The sequence below is a fragment of the Porites lutea genome, chromosome 9 (genome assembly GCF_958299795.1).
Source record: "Porites lutea chromosome 9, jaPorLute2.1, whole genome shotgun sequence".
NCBI lineage: Eukaryota > Metazoa > Cnidaria > Anthozoa > Scleractinia > Poritidae > Porites > Porites lutea.
Window position 1 is genome coordinate 28,533,445 of NC_133209.1, and position 13,310 is coordinate 28,546,754.

Here is a 13,310-nt window from a genome sequence, read left to right on the forward strand (position 1 = left end):
ACATCGAAGGACGCTAAGATTACTTTATTCACAAACAAGAGAGATCATTCTCTCTTATTAAAAGTTAGAAAAAATGCAGGTTTATTAATATTTAACTCTTTGAAACAAAAGAAATTAATTTTTAGCTTTTTTGTTAACCGTAACTGAAAAAACTTAACCGATAGCCGTAAAAGAGCCGAAATTTTAGCCGATAACCGTAAAAGCCACCACCCAATTGAGCCCCTCGCATTAGGCTGGAATTAGGCGCCTGGCAACTGTCACAAAGCCCCACAGGACCGAAGTAACAAAGTTGTCAGGGGAACTTTAATTGAAACATCTAAAGCGACGACATATAAGGGTTCGATAAAATTAGAGGTTTCAAAGAGTTGCGAGGCTACTAGGAATACTAGTGGGACATTTTTTTAACAGTTCACTATTTGTAACATTAGTCTGTATTTCTTCTATTATGTGTAAAACACTAATGGGTGGTCTGCCTGTGTGTGTATACGTAGTGCGGCATGCCAACGTCTACTCCTGCTTTATATATTACTGCCTGGCCGCTATAAGAAAGGGTAGGGAAATATGTTCATCCAGTCTGTGAAAAGGCCCATGCGGCCTAACAAGTGCATTTGAGAAAACGTTCTGGTCTTGTGATTTATTTATATTTCAAAGAGAGTTCACTTACAGCGCGCAATTAAAAGGTATGCAGAGTACTAAACTAAGTACGTGAAATAGGTACCATTTGCCAGAAGAAGGTAAACAAAATGGGTACATTTTTGGTTAAAATTTGTTATTTAAAAGGACGAGGGATTGGGCTTCGTGGCGGAGCCTTTCCGTACAAAACTTTGTTGGGTACCCACTCCCTTGGGGAGAATATGCGTACATTAAAGATCATTAAAACAGACAGGGTCAGACAGACTCAGAGTGGATTTATTATGTGCTTCTTGGGTAAGAACGACTTTAGCAACTATCACAGGTAACTTCAGGGAATTTTTATTTACAGTTATATTTAACATGCAATACATTTCCTTTTGAGAGAGATTGCCGCCATTTCTCGATGTAACCGCCCGTAGACTGTGGGTTCAGATGGTCACAATTTGTGGCCATGACTGCGCTTGCTTGATTAGGAGGATGATTCGGATAAGTTAACGAGTCTACTAAGTCGCTCGAGCCGACGTCTGAGTGTGTGCACCTGCTTCGAGCTGCATCGGTCCCATCAATATATTCGTCAACTTCGCAGCGGACCATTCGCACTAATTCTTGTAGACCGCCTCTATTAGGGAGCTCGTACCACTCAGTTCCTCCTCCAGTATTGTAATTCTCTTGATATTTTAGCCCTTCGCTTCTAAGTTTTCGTTTCGCCTTTCCTTCTGCGTCAGACTTTTTGCAAACAGGCCAAATTTGAAAATATTTCAACGTAAAAGGGTTCCCAGCTTTAAGGTTTCTTTTTCGTTGAATGAGATTGTCTGTAAAACCCACCTTGTAGAGTAGCGGCGGTGTGTGGGGACCAGAACCCTGAGACATTCTTATCATATATACACATCCAGGATCATTTGGTTGTGACCTACACTTGGAACCAGTTCCGTTGGACTCTGGACAAAGGGAACTACTACCTTTTTCCCCGCCACTTTCCTGGTTCTTTGAGATCTTCTTTGAGGGTTCTTTGCCACCTCTGCTGCGGTGGCGTCCCCTGCTGGGAGCTATACTACGATCGACAACTGTTCTTCTATTACCTTCGTCTGCGGTGGATTCTAACCAAGAAAAAAAACCTAATTGTAAAATTCTCATTTTTCGAACCTCCTAAATGCTAATAAATGAAAAGTGGTATAAAACATCGGAGGCTCAAAAAAATCTGTGATTGGCTGTAAACTGGGAAATCAGTTTTGGTTCAAACAGTCAGGATCGCAGGCTCAAAATATCTCCGCTTCGATAATATTTTTTTTACTGTTCGTTTAACCTTTAAGGTAACGTAAAACAAAACAAAAATTGCGCATTTTTTTTTGCAACGTTGCTACAAAACGAGTTCTAAAGTGTGACGACATAAAAAACATATTTGTGAAATTATGGGATTTGTCAGGGTATTCTGAAAGAACAACATCCAATAGGACTACTTGCCAAAAACTAGCATTTCGGGGCAAATTGTCTCTGAGATATTAGCCCAGTTATGCTCCGATGACTCCGTACAAATCCTTCTAAATTTGACTCAGTTCAGAACATTAGGAACCGTGTGTTTTACTAACCACAAATTACGCCTACGTAGTGCAACAAACCGTGCTATTCAGGGTGGTAAAACGAGCTTTATAGCTTGAACTCCCTTTGCAGCCATGTTGGAAAATAAGTTGAACCATTTTTGTTGCCCATTTTATCGTAGCTTGAGGATTTACTAAAGTTGCGCATGCGCAAGTCAGTTTTCCCCCAAAATGGTCCCGTCATGCTTCCATTTGGCTCGCCTTAAGGGATACAGGGTATAGCGGTTGTATTTGTTTCATTTTAAAGATATCTGTTACAACTGACACGTGCCTCTCCATGTGGTGTCACCTGCGACTGTGGTAAAGAAACATAATCTATTTTCTTACCTTTTATGCCATTTCTGCCAGCGCTGGGAAATTGTTCATCCTTAACCGCCGTCTCAAGAGAAACCCAAGACACCAGAAATAACACCAAGACCATGAAGCGATAAATCGTTGATAGTTTCGTCTTGGTCATATTTATCAGTGTGTCTGCTAATAAAAAAACACCTGTTACTAGTTTACCGACTGAGATGGCAATAACTGCTATAACTCCAAAAATAAGCATTTGACAACAGTGAATTAACAGTTGGAATATTTCTTAATCTATCCAAAAATTTGACATGATTGTTAATCATGCAATATGCTTATTGAAAATACTAGTATTATGGGATAAAAACTATCTAACTAATAGAAGTCAAATTGTAAATTATAATAATAGATTTTCTAGCAAACAAACAACATTATGGGGAGTATCACCAGCCTCGGTCCTAGGGTCGCTTCTATTTCTGTTATATATTGAGGATATGAGCTCAAGAATACTTTCGTATACATTCTTTTTGCTGATGACACTAATAGAGATCTTTAGATTCTAAGACAAGCACGACTACGAGTACGGGATTTTCTAAATAGTACGTAGTTCTCGCGCTTGAGGCAGCGTCATTTTGGCGGGAAAACGTGATAGTCCTAGTCATTCTACTACGAGTTTTAGCGAGGATGTCGTGGTTGCGAAAACGAGATATCAAATGTTAGAAGTTTTATCATTTTGCGATCGGGAGGGCGCGTAACTTCCTTCACTAGAGTGCTAACTTTTCTAGTGAGAAATGGTAAAATGAAGCTTTCCGGGAAGTCTATACAGTTTTGAGAATACGCGAAAAAACTTTAAGTCAAATCTGTTCTGCTCAAACAGCAAAGTTCATGCATGGTTTGACAACAATCGTTTAAATATTAAACTTTTCTTATTGCTTATCAAAAAGCTAGCAAAGAGGGTTTTTTTTTTTGCAATAGTTGTTTACATGATCAAATATCTGTAAACGCGAAAAAAGTTCGCTTTTGGAAAATTTTGTTAACAGGAACTGTTCAGAAAGAGGATTTTAAAATTTTAATTAAACGTAACCTGTATATTTTCAGCCATAAATCTCAACAGTAGCGATCGCAACGGCCGCCGGCAAAAATTAAAAGGATTTACCTTAGTGGGAAAGACAACTCTTGCAACCCAATCACGGTTGAGTGTTTTTCCTCACAATTCCTTATAAGCTTCAAAATTCTCCTAACCATCGTAAAATATTTCCTTCAGTATTAACTGGCTTAAATTTTCTTTTTTATATAACAGACAAATTTAGGTCCTTAAATACAAGTAGAATTTCACTAAATAAACGTATTTATTATATAGACGCGAGTGTTTTACTGGAAAATATACCACTCGTAAAATTCATAAAAACTACATCCGGGACCCGAGTGGTCTATTTTCCATAATCTCACACGTGAGTTTATCGATGACGTAATTTTGGTAATTTCTCTCTACTATTTTATCAGTATCTTTTTGTCTATATGATAAAAAGAACATTACACGGCGGCTTGAAGATATGAATTTTATTTTCTGGTGGCAACAACAATATTTTACTCACTCGCTGAGCTCGTTCGTGAAATATTATTTTGCCACTCGAAAAGTTATTTTATAAGTAGGTTGACTCAATGATCGTCCGGGTGACATGAAACGGTCTTTGAGTCGTCGTTTGGTTTGTACGTAAGACCCTGAAGAAGGAAGGCCGTGCCTTCCAAAATATTGGTAAAAGAAATGTAGTTTCCGACTGTAAAATCAGCCTTGCTTTTAATTTTTTGTTTCTATATTTCCAGTTATAGCTGATTCAGAGATCTTTTATTGGGATACGCGGTCCTTCTTTTTTTGTAAGTTGGTCCTTGCTTTCAAAATTGAATGGCATTTGTTGGCATTTTCCTATAAAACGAGATCGATCTGATTACGTCAACAAACTTTCGTGCAGAACATCATCTAGAAGAGTAAATCATTGTAACTGGACTTCAACTACATTACGGCTTTATGGATCTTTATGAAGGTCGAACGGGGGGGAGACTTAGTTTTCCGCACAGGGCTTCATGACGCTTCGCAACTCCGCTCAGAAACCCAAAAGTCTTTTAAAAGCAAGTTTGGTTTTGAATATAAAAATTAAATGACAGAATAACAATTAACCCGATTTCTCTCAGTCAAATTCCTAGCGTCCTGTCAACTGGTTATACTGGGGTCACTCTTAACTTATAGTTACCTGCCATTATTTAACGATCGATTAACTAATATAAAAAATTTGGTCAGAAACGGTGATGTCCCTAAGCCGTGTAGGAAGGACTAAACCCTTCTTTTAGCGTCTGAAATCACAGTAAACTTTCTTACGTTTTTCAGTTGCTTGCAATGGCCAAATTAAATACCTTATCAGTTTACTGGTATTCGTCATTACTGGCAAGAGAACATAAAGCGGGTTTATGTTTAATTTCTTGTATTGCCAAGACTGAAAAGACTCCCTTGGTATTGGTTTGTATTTAACCGAGTAACTGCTAATCATTTGGGTTGATAGATGCCTTACTATCTTTTAAAAAATCCCAATCTATAGAGATCTAGCCACGTTGATTCAAGTATATTTTGTTTTCATCAGCTCTCCAAACACAGAATGAAATTAACTTTTACAAAATGTCTTTGTGTCTAATGGAAGCTCTGTTGATCATGATTCAAAATAAGTCGCTAATTCATTTTAACAAATAACAATAAAAAAGAGATTCGAGAACAATCCTTGAAATTCGTACTTCGAGTTCTTAGTGTTAAACTGGGTAGATTTCAAGTTGTTAAAAAACCATATATTTTCCAGCTCAAGTATTTAAGTCAAAAGTCTTTTATTTTAAGAAAGAAGATAAAACACAAACAAATAAATAAACCATAAAACTAGGGATGCTTACCAACTGTCCAAACGTGTTTTCGTCTTCACCTCTTGATGGTTGACGATGGATGGAATGGAGCTTAACAATGAGATAACCCTGTTTTGACAGGGCAGGGTCAGAAATGGAAGAATAGGTCCTTGAGACAGTACCATATATGGGCTATATAGGAATGCTCTGCTACCATGGGTATGGTTTTAAAAACGATTAATCTGGTTTCGAATATAGAATTTAGAGGGGTTAAATTTTGTCTAGCGCAGGGTAATATTTATTTTTAGAAGTCTGTCAACCCAGGTATATAAGTTGGCCAGCCCATTCAAAATGTCGTCAGTAGAGTTTGACAAACCAAAAGGGTGATGTTTAACTCAATTCGATTTCATCTTGATTAAGCTAAATTTGATTGATATTTAACTTTGCGTCTATTCAACCCCAGAATAATAGTGACAAACTAATCAACAACCTCTATGGCAGTAAATGTGAATAAAAAAAAGTTCCAATTAAAAAATTACACCATGATGTAAGTTGAATCCTAGAAGGTGGACAGGTGTCCTGGCTCATTTGCTAATTCAAGTCATCACTATGACTGGTGCCTCTTTTTCTACTAATCTTTACATTGTATTATGGTCACAAATCGGTGTTTTTCCCTGAAATTATGCTTAGTTCTTTCATGTTTGTCTTTAGCCATCTTGTGATGCGGGAAACTGCCGTTGGGCTGAAACGCTTCATCCTCTTTCGAATTCCGCCATTGTCTCGTCACATCTCACCAAGTTTAAGGCTTTTTAACTTTACGGGTTACCAGTTATGACCTTGTGACGTTTTGGTGTTCTATTCAATTGATGAATTTACTTTGTTTATTTAATAACCCTTTTCGGCTATAATAGGAAAATGAGGGACAAACTAAACAACGCGGCCGGACCTCTTGTTAGGTAATTAATAATAATATGGAAAAGTCGAACGAAGAAAATGAAGAAGAAGTTTGAATTAACTGTAAAGCATATCGAGTGGATGGTGTGCTAAATCACTTGGTGAGTGGTGCCCCTATATATATCTACGAATATTTAATAATATAAGTTCATTGCACAATTTCACCATGTTTAAGGTGTCAGTCTTTTTAATTGAATTATAATTAATAACTTTGTTAATTTTTTTTTCGCTTTTTCAACATCAGGATAGTAGTGGCTTCTAATCAACACTCTTTATTGTAGGTTAAATGTACATAACTGAAAATATTAATTTGTACTTACAGAATTATTGTCAAGGAATTTGAATTTTAAAAGCTGTACGAAGCTAATCGATTTTTGATACTTTGGGGTAGGCAAGAGTGTGTTTAAGGAAGTCGTATAGATCGTATAGGGCCTCAATTGATCATGAAAGCAATTTTTTTTACATTGTTAAATACGAAAAGAGTTACCGTTTAACTCTATTTTCAAAAACTTTATTCAGTATTATTTCTTTTATATTGTATTCAAAATTTGACGATTTACTGAGAAGGTTTCGGATAGGCCGATCACTACGCTTTATTCCCTTTCAAACCAATTGTTTTGTGATAAACATATTTTATTTAATTTTCTCGTACTAAATTATCATTTCTTTCACAAATTTCACAATATAGTGTTAAAAGCTTTGCTTAATTTAGTAGTACCAGGCGGGTGTTCCCTTCTAGCAGTATCTTCAAATTTTTTACTCGAAAGGGGCGAAACTCAAAAATCAATAACCAGCTTCCCGAAATCGCACAAGTACGCCTAAGCCTGCTCGTAGTCTATGACACAATTAACTTTCAATTGTTTAACTTTTTCTGCCTATATATAAGACAACTGATGATAGTGACTAACCAAACGACAATCTCGTCCAGTTAAAGTAGACTTTTCGAATCTATGGCGCAAATTCAGTTAAGGCGCCAAGAAAGATCAAGCTAGCGGAAAAAATTGAAGGGACGAAAAAGAGCAGAAAGATAAGTAGTGAAAGTTAATTCAAACGCCGGAACATTTGCGATAGACTATCAACGACATTTCCGTTATTCCAAAGGGTGAAAACTGAAGAAAGAAACACATAAAATCCAGCAAGGGCTGACATGTTGAGTAATTTAATCGCCAGCAAAAAACAGTTTGGGAAGAAAATACGAAATATCGATTATTTTGGCACATGCATTTTCAAAAATTCTGCAAAATTCCTCCATTGCCCCATTCCTCCTCGTTCTCTCCGAATAACATTCGATTTTATAGATCCCGACAAAATATTAATAGTTGCTAACAGATGGCTGGATGGTTATTCGTTCAGCTTTCCCCTTCACTTAATCCCCTCCACACTAAGTCATTCCTGCACATGCGCGGATCCACGAGTTAATGAAATTGCTTATGAAACTGCAAAGCCCTCGTTCTATGTGGCTAAATGTAATTTAGGCAAAGTTAAATTGCAAGCCAATGCAGTCAGCGGTCTCCTCCTCAAGCGTACGTGATCTGAGGGGTGTCCGCAGGGGCCTTTTCCTTATCTTGTGACTTACGTTGCATCTCACGCTGGCATTTTTGAGCTGATCTTTGCTGATCTGTTGCTTAGCGAATCGTTGCGGATTCTGGCCTTTAATTGCAAGATAAGTCTAGCTCTCGAAGCTCTTGAAGCACTCGTAACAGTCAAGATGCTGCCTTTTTCGCCACCAGTGCAACGGATAGTTCGTCCGCATCGGCGATTTCATCGCATCCTCCTGTTAGCTCTTCGCAACCCGTAGCTGGTTCCACGCTCAACGCATCAACCGCTGTTGCAGGTACGCTGCTCAGCCGTCTCCTGAATTCCTTGCCGCTGTGGTTCAAGCTGTCAAAGCTTCGTTAGCCGCGGAGCAAGCGTCCGTTTCTCGCCCGGATCCGTTCGGGAATTCCAGTGTTCTTGACCAGGCGACTGAGAGTTCCTCGTCGGCCATGCTTGGGGGCGTTCCCGGCTAGGATGTAAGTTCTCAAGGCCTCGGCTTTGTGGACCGCTGGGCCTGGATTTTCCTCGCATTCTTCCTTGGGCTAGGTATCTTCTTCTCAAGGTAGGCCCTGCCCTTGTTGTACCGTCGTTTGTTCGCACTTTTGCGCCCCCGAATCCATCGCTCGTTTCGTCTTGCGCAATCACTGCCTCACCAATTGCGTCTCAGGCTGGCCTCGCTATAAATAGCGTTTTTCCCTCTGCCTCGGCGCCGATTCTGCATCAGCCCTTTGTGGTTGGGCCGGGATTCTCACCAATTCCCGCAAAGCTGGTCGGCCAGATCGTGGCAGGAAAGTTCGTGGAGCTCACCGACCTATCTTATCCTATCTTCGAACATTGTGCTTAGCGAACCTGAGCCACAATTTCTATTCGATGGCCGCTTAGTGTTCACGTCCACCCCCAAGAAAGCCAAACGACGTATCGAGGACATCGCGACTTGGATGGAGGCTTTCTCCGTTTATTCCCTCGTGCTGACTTCCCACTTTCCGCATCGGTGGAGAGATTTAAGTCAATATAAGCTGCTGATTCTTCGTACATATCAGCAGTTCAGCAATCGAGGCATATGATCGGGCCTTTCGCGAGCATGCGGCGGCGACCAATCTGACCGATTGGTCCAACATGAACGTGCAGCTCTTCAATTTCCACCCTGCGGGCGCCTCTACTCGTGGGCGTGGCGAATTTGCGAATGAATCGGCTGAGCCTGCTGGCGCTACTAGTTCGCAAATTGTCTGCAAATCGTGGAATAGGGGTCGTTTTTTCTGCCCCTTATGCCCAATGTCGTTTTTCGCATCGCTGTTCAAGCTGTTCTTGGTCTCATCGTGCCTCAGCCTGCCCTAGCAGGGCTTCCACAACTTCTTAGGAGATTCCAAAAAGGATACCCCATCCCCAGCATCTCCACGTGGCAGCAGCAAGTCCAGACGCACCTGAGGTGGTGCTTTCATTTTTGCTAGCCTTTGCTCCTCGGCTTCTGGGCCTCGTGGTTTTTTGTTCAGCCATAGTTCTCTGCTGTTACATGTTAGGAGTAGGGTTGGCCGTGGCTTCTTTGTCCATTAAATCATGTTTCATTGTGTAGTTGTTAGCTGTGTTTTTTAGTTTGTCTCTTACCTATGTTTGTGGGGGATGGTCCTGGTCCTTCCTCCTTTACCTTCATACCGTGGTCGCGGACCCCTAATCTGTGTCCCGCTTGGGTTTGGGGGGGGGGGGGGGGGTGGGGGAGTATGGCTTTTTGACCCCTCAAGTATGCTCTTGTTTCTCTCCTCCCTTTAGTCCCGCTCCCTCCAGTTTCTGCAGTCAGTCCATTGAAAGTGAAGCAGTTTTCCTGGGAGTTGAGGCATCATCCAAATCCTCATCACGTGGCCTTTGTCTTGGAGGGGCCCTTCGCTTTGGTTTTAAACTAGGTTTTTCTCCGTCACAATCTCTCAAGCCTGCCAAAAGGAACAAACCCTCAGCCTATGAGCACCCCTCAGTAATCGATGAGTACCTGGCGACTGAAGTGTCCTTGGGGAGGGTTGCTGGCCCCTTTGCCTCCCCTCCTGTTCCTCTTCTTCACGTTAGCAGTTTTGGGGTTATCCCCCAAAAAGGGTCAACCGGGAAAGTGGCGTCTCATTGTGGATCTCTCCTCCCCCGGAGGGGCTAGCGTGAATGACGGTATTAACCCTGATGAATTTACACTGCATTACATAATGATAGATCAAGTTATTCGCATGGTAGCACAGTTTGGTCAAGGAGCACTGATGGCCGAATTCGACGTTGAAGCTGCCTATCGGAACATTGCCATTCACCCTTCAGACCGCTTTCTCCTGGGTATTAAATGCCGCAGCAAGTTTTACGTTGACTTAGCCCTTCCATTCGGTCTCCGTTCCGCCCCTTTTATTTTTAATTGTGTTGCCGAGCTAGTGGAATGGATATTAGTTAACAACTATAAGGTCCCCGATTTGCTACATTATTTAGACGATTTCATAACGGCTGGCCCCCTGACTCCCCTCAGTGCGCGCAGAACCTTAGTATTGCATCATTAGTTTGTGATCGTTTGGGCTTACCTCTTCACCCTGGCAAGTGTGTGGGGCCTACTCCAGTGCTAGCTGTCCTGGGCATCGAGTTAGATTCCCTTGCCCAGGTGGCACGTCTCCCTGATGAAAAGTTGCAGGCTTTGAAGGAGCTGATTTATTCATGGCTGCCTCGCAAATGGTGCTGCAGGCGCGAACTCGAATCACTCATTGGCCATTTGCATCATGCGGCTAAAGTGGTACGGCCAGGCAGAACATTCCTCCGCCGTATGATCGACCTCTTAAGTTGTTTCCGCAAGAAGGATCATCCCATTCGGTTAAACAAAGAATTCCACCTTGACCTGCAGTGGTGGGATCATCTCTTAGCTCAGTGGCATGGCGTCAGTTTTTGGTTGTACCCAGGACTGTCTCCTGCCGTTGCCTTAGAAGTTGCATCTAATGCTGCCGGTTCCCTTGGTTTTGGGGCCTACTTCCAGGGCTTCTGGTTTGCAGGCCCTTGGGCTGTTTCTCAACAGCAGCAATCCATCGCCTACAAGGAACTCTTTCCCGTGCTGGTGGCAGCACATGTCTTGGGCGCGCAGTGGTGTAAAAAGCATGTCTTGTTTCGTTAAGACAATGAGGCCGTGGTCCACATGTTGAATTCGAGGACTTCAAAGATTCCATCCCTCATGCAACTCCTCCGCAATTTGTTACTCTCTGCAGCACGCTATAGCTTCTCCTTTTCCGCTCAACACATCCCAGGTGTCTTCAATCAAATTGCTGATGCTCTTTCTCGTTTCCGTTGGCAGGAATTTCGACAGTTGGCCCCAGGTGCTCAGCCAACCCCAACACCTATTCCTCCCCAGCTCCTGTCGGAATTGACCAGTTTTCTCTAGAACAGCAGTGTCACACCTTCCTTATACATGGCCTAGCCCCATCCACTAGCAAGATTTATGCAACCGCTCAAAGGAAGTGCTTCAACTTTTGTCTCCAGCTAGGTCAGCTTCATCCCTCTGGGTCGCCTTGTCCCGCTTATGAATGGAGTCTGTGTCTCTTTGCAACTTTTCTGGCGAGATTCGTACATTCGACTATCAAGGTCTATTTGTGTGGCGTCCGCGCGCTGCATGTTGAGCAAGGATTTCCAGATCCTCTACAGAACTGTCTGCGTTTGCAACGGGTCGTTCGTGGGATTAAACGATCTCAGGGTTCTTCGTCGTCTAATCGTCTGCCCATCACGGATAGCCACATGCTGTTAATCTGGAAATCCCTAAACAGCCACCTTCCGGCTAATTGCATGTTTTGGGCAGCGAGCACGCTGGGGTACTTTGGTTTCCTCCGCGCTGCCGAGTTCACAGTGCCCAATCTGGCCAGCTTCTCTTCCTCAATTCACTTGACTGTGCAGGATATTGCAGTGGATGGAGTCTCCTCCCCTTCTTGTATACGTGTCACAATCAAGGTGTCGAAAACCGACCCCTTTTCGTAAGGGTCCGCTCTGTGCGGTGCAAGCTATGATGGCTTATCTCTCCGTTCGGGGGAGTGCTCCGGGTCCTCTTTTCAGGCTGCAAGATGGTCGTCCTCTGTCTCGTGTGCTACTCACAGATTGGCTTCGGCAGATCTTCTCCGCTGCTGGCTTATCATTCAGTCTCTAGGACGGTGGTCAAGTAATGCCTACCAGTTATACGTAACGACACCGGCCGAGGCCCTGGCGTCCCTTTCTCAGAAACTGACGTAACTGGTTCGTCGCCCTCTCCGCATGAAGAAAGCCAGTGGTGGATCCTTGGTACCAGTGAGGTATGTCTTACCCCGGGACTGGGCTCACCTTTGAGATTCCGCAGTGCTAGGGGTCGTTGGGGAAGTCCGGAGGTCCCCTGGCCCCCTCCTGTTTGCGGGTTCCTCCTCTCTCCAAGCAGCTTGGAGAGCTGCGTATTTTGGGTAGTCCCCGCTCGCAGGGTTGCCATGGATACCTCCTTGCTATGCCTGAGGCATTCAGGCTCCCGTCCAACCTTTAAGGCACCAGTTCCCAAGCTCATCTATTGGCAATGAGTTTAAATGTGGCTAAATGTAATTAAGGCAAAGTTAAATTGCAAGCCAATGCGGTCAGCGATCTCCTCCTCAAGCGTACGTGATCTGAGGGGTGTCCGCAGGGGCCTTTAGTTTATCTTGTGACTTACGTTGCATCTCACGCTGGCATTTTTCAGCTGATCTTTGCGGATCTGTTGCTTAGCGAATCGTTGCGGATTCTTGCTCCCAGCCCGTCCCTCCCCTTCTATGCATTGGTAAGTATTAGGTCAGGTGACTATTTTCCACTGAATTCTTTCAGTGTGACGGTGTCAGTTGGCGGCTGCATGCAGGGTGGTTCCCGCTCACAGGGTTGCCATGAATACCTCCTTGCTATGCCTGAGGCGTTCAGGCTCCCGTCCAACCTTTAAGGCACCAGTTCCCAAGCTCATCTATTGGCGATGAGTTTCGCTAAGCAACAGATCCGCAAAGATCACCTCAAAAATGCTAGCGTGAGATGCAACGTTAATCTCGTACCCAGATCTCACTCTGTTTTACACTGAAAAGTGAGATCTGGTAAAGGTGGATACAAGGCTATTTTTCATTGGCTCCTGCCGAAAGTTGAGCCGTGATAAAACAAACGCTGTGATTGGCTCTTTTAACGGTTCCAAAATTTTCGCGGTTTTCTGGGTGGCCGCTCCAGCTGTCGTGAGACATGGAAGGATCCCAAACTTTGACGGACGATATTTCAAAAAGTAAGTGCCGGTTGTGTGGTGAGACGACCATGAGAAAAAACTATTTTTTCAGCGATAGTGGAAAGGCGTTACAGTTAAAAAGGATTATTCTTAGAGTATGTGAAATTGAAGTCTCAGAGAGGGACATCGGCGTACGGGAAAAATTTTGTTGGGGGGGCTGAACATAATTTGCCCGAATGAAACTT

The 13,310-nt window shown here is 42.8% G+C and overlaps 2 pseudogenes; both read left to right on the plus strand.

Moving 5' to 3' along the window:
* Positions 1–6,314: 6,314 nt before the first annotated feature.
* On the plus strand, positions 6,315–9,246 carry LOC140949141 (uncharacterized; annotated as a pseudogene).
* An 823-nt stretch (positions 9,247–10,069) lies between these two features.
* On the plus strand, positions 10,070–12,104 carry LOC140949143 (uncharacterized; annotated as a pseudogene).
* Positions 12,105–13,310: the final 1,206 nt, after the last annotated feature.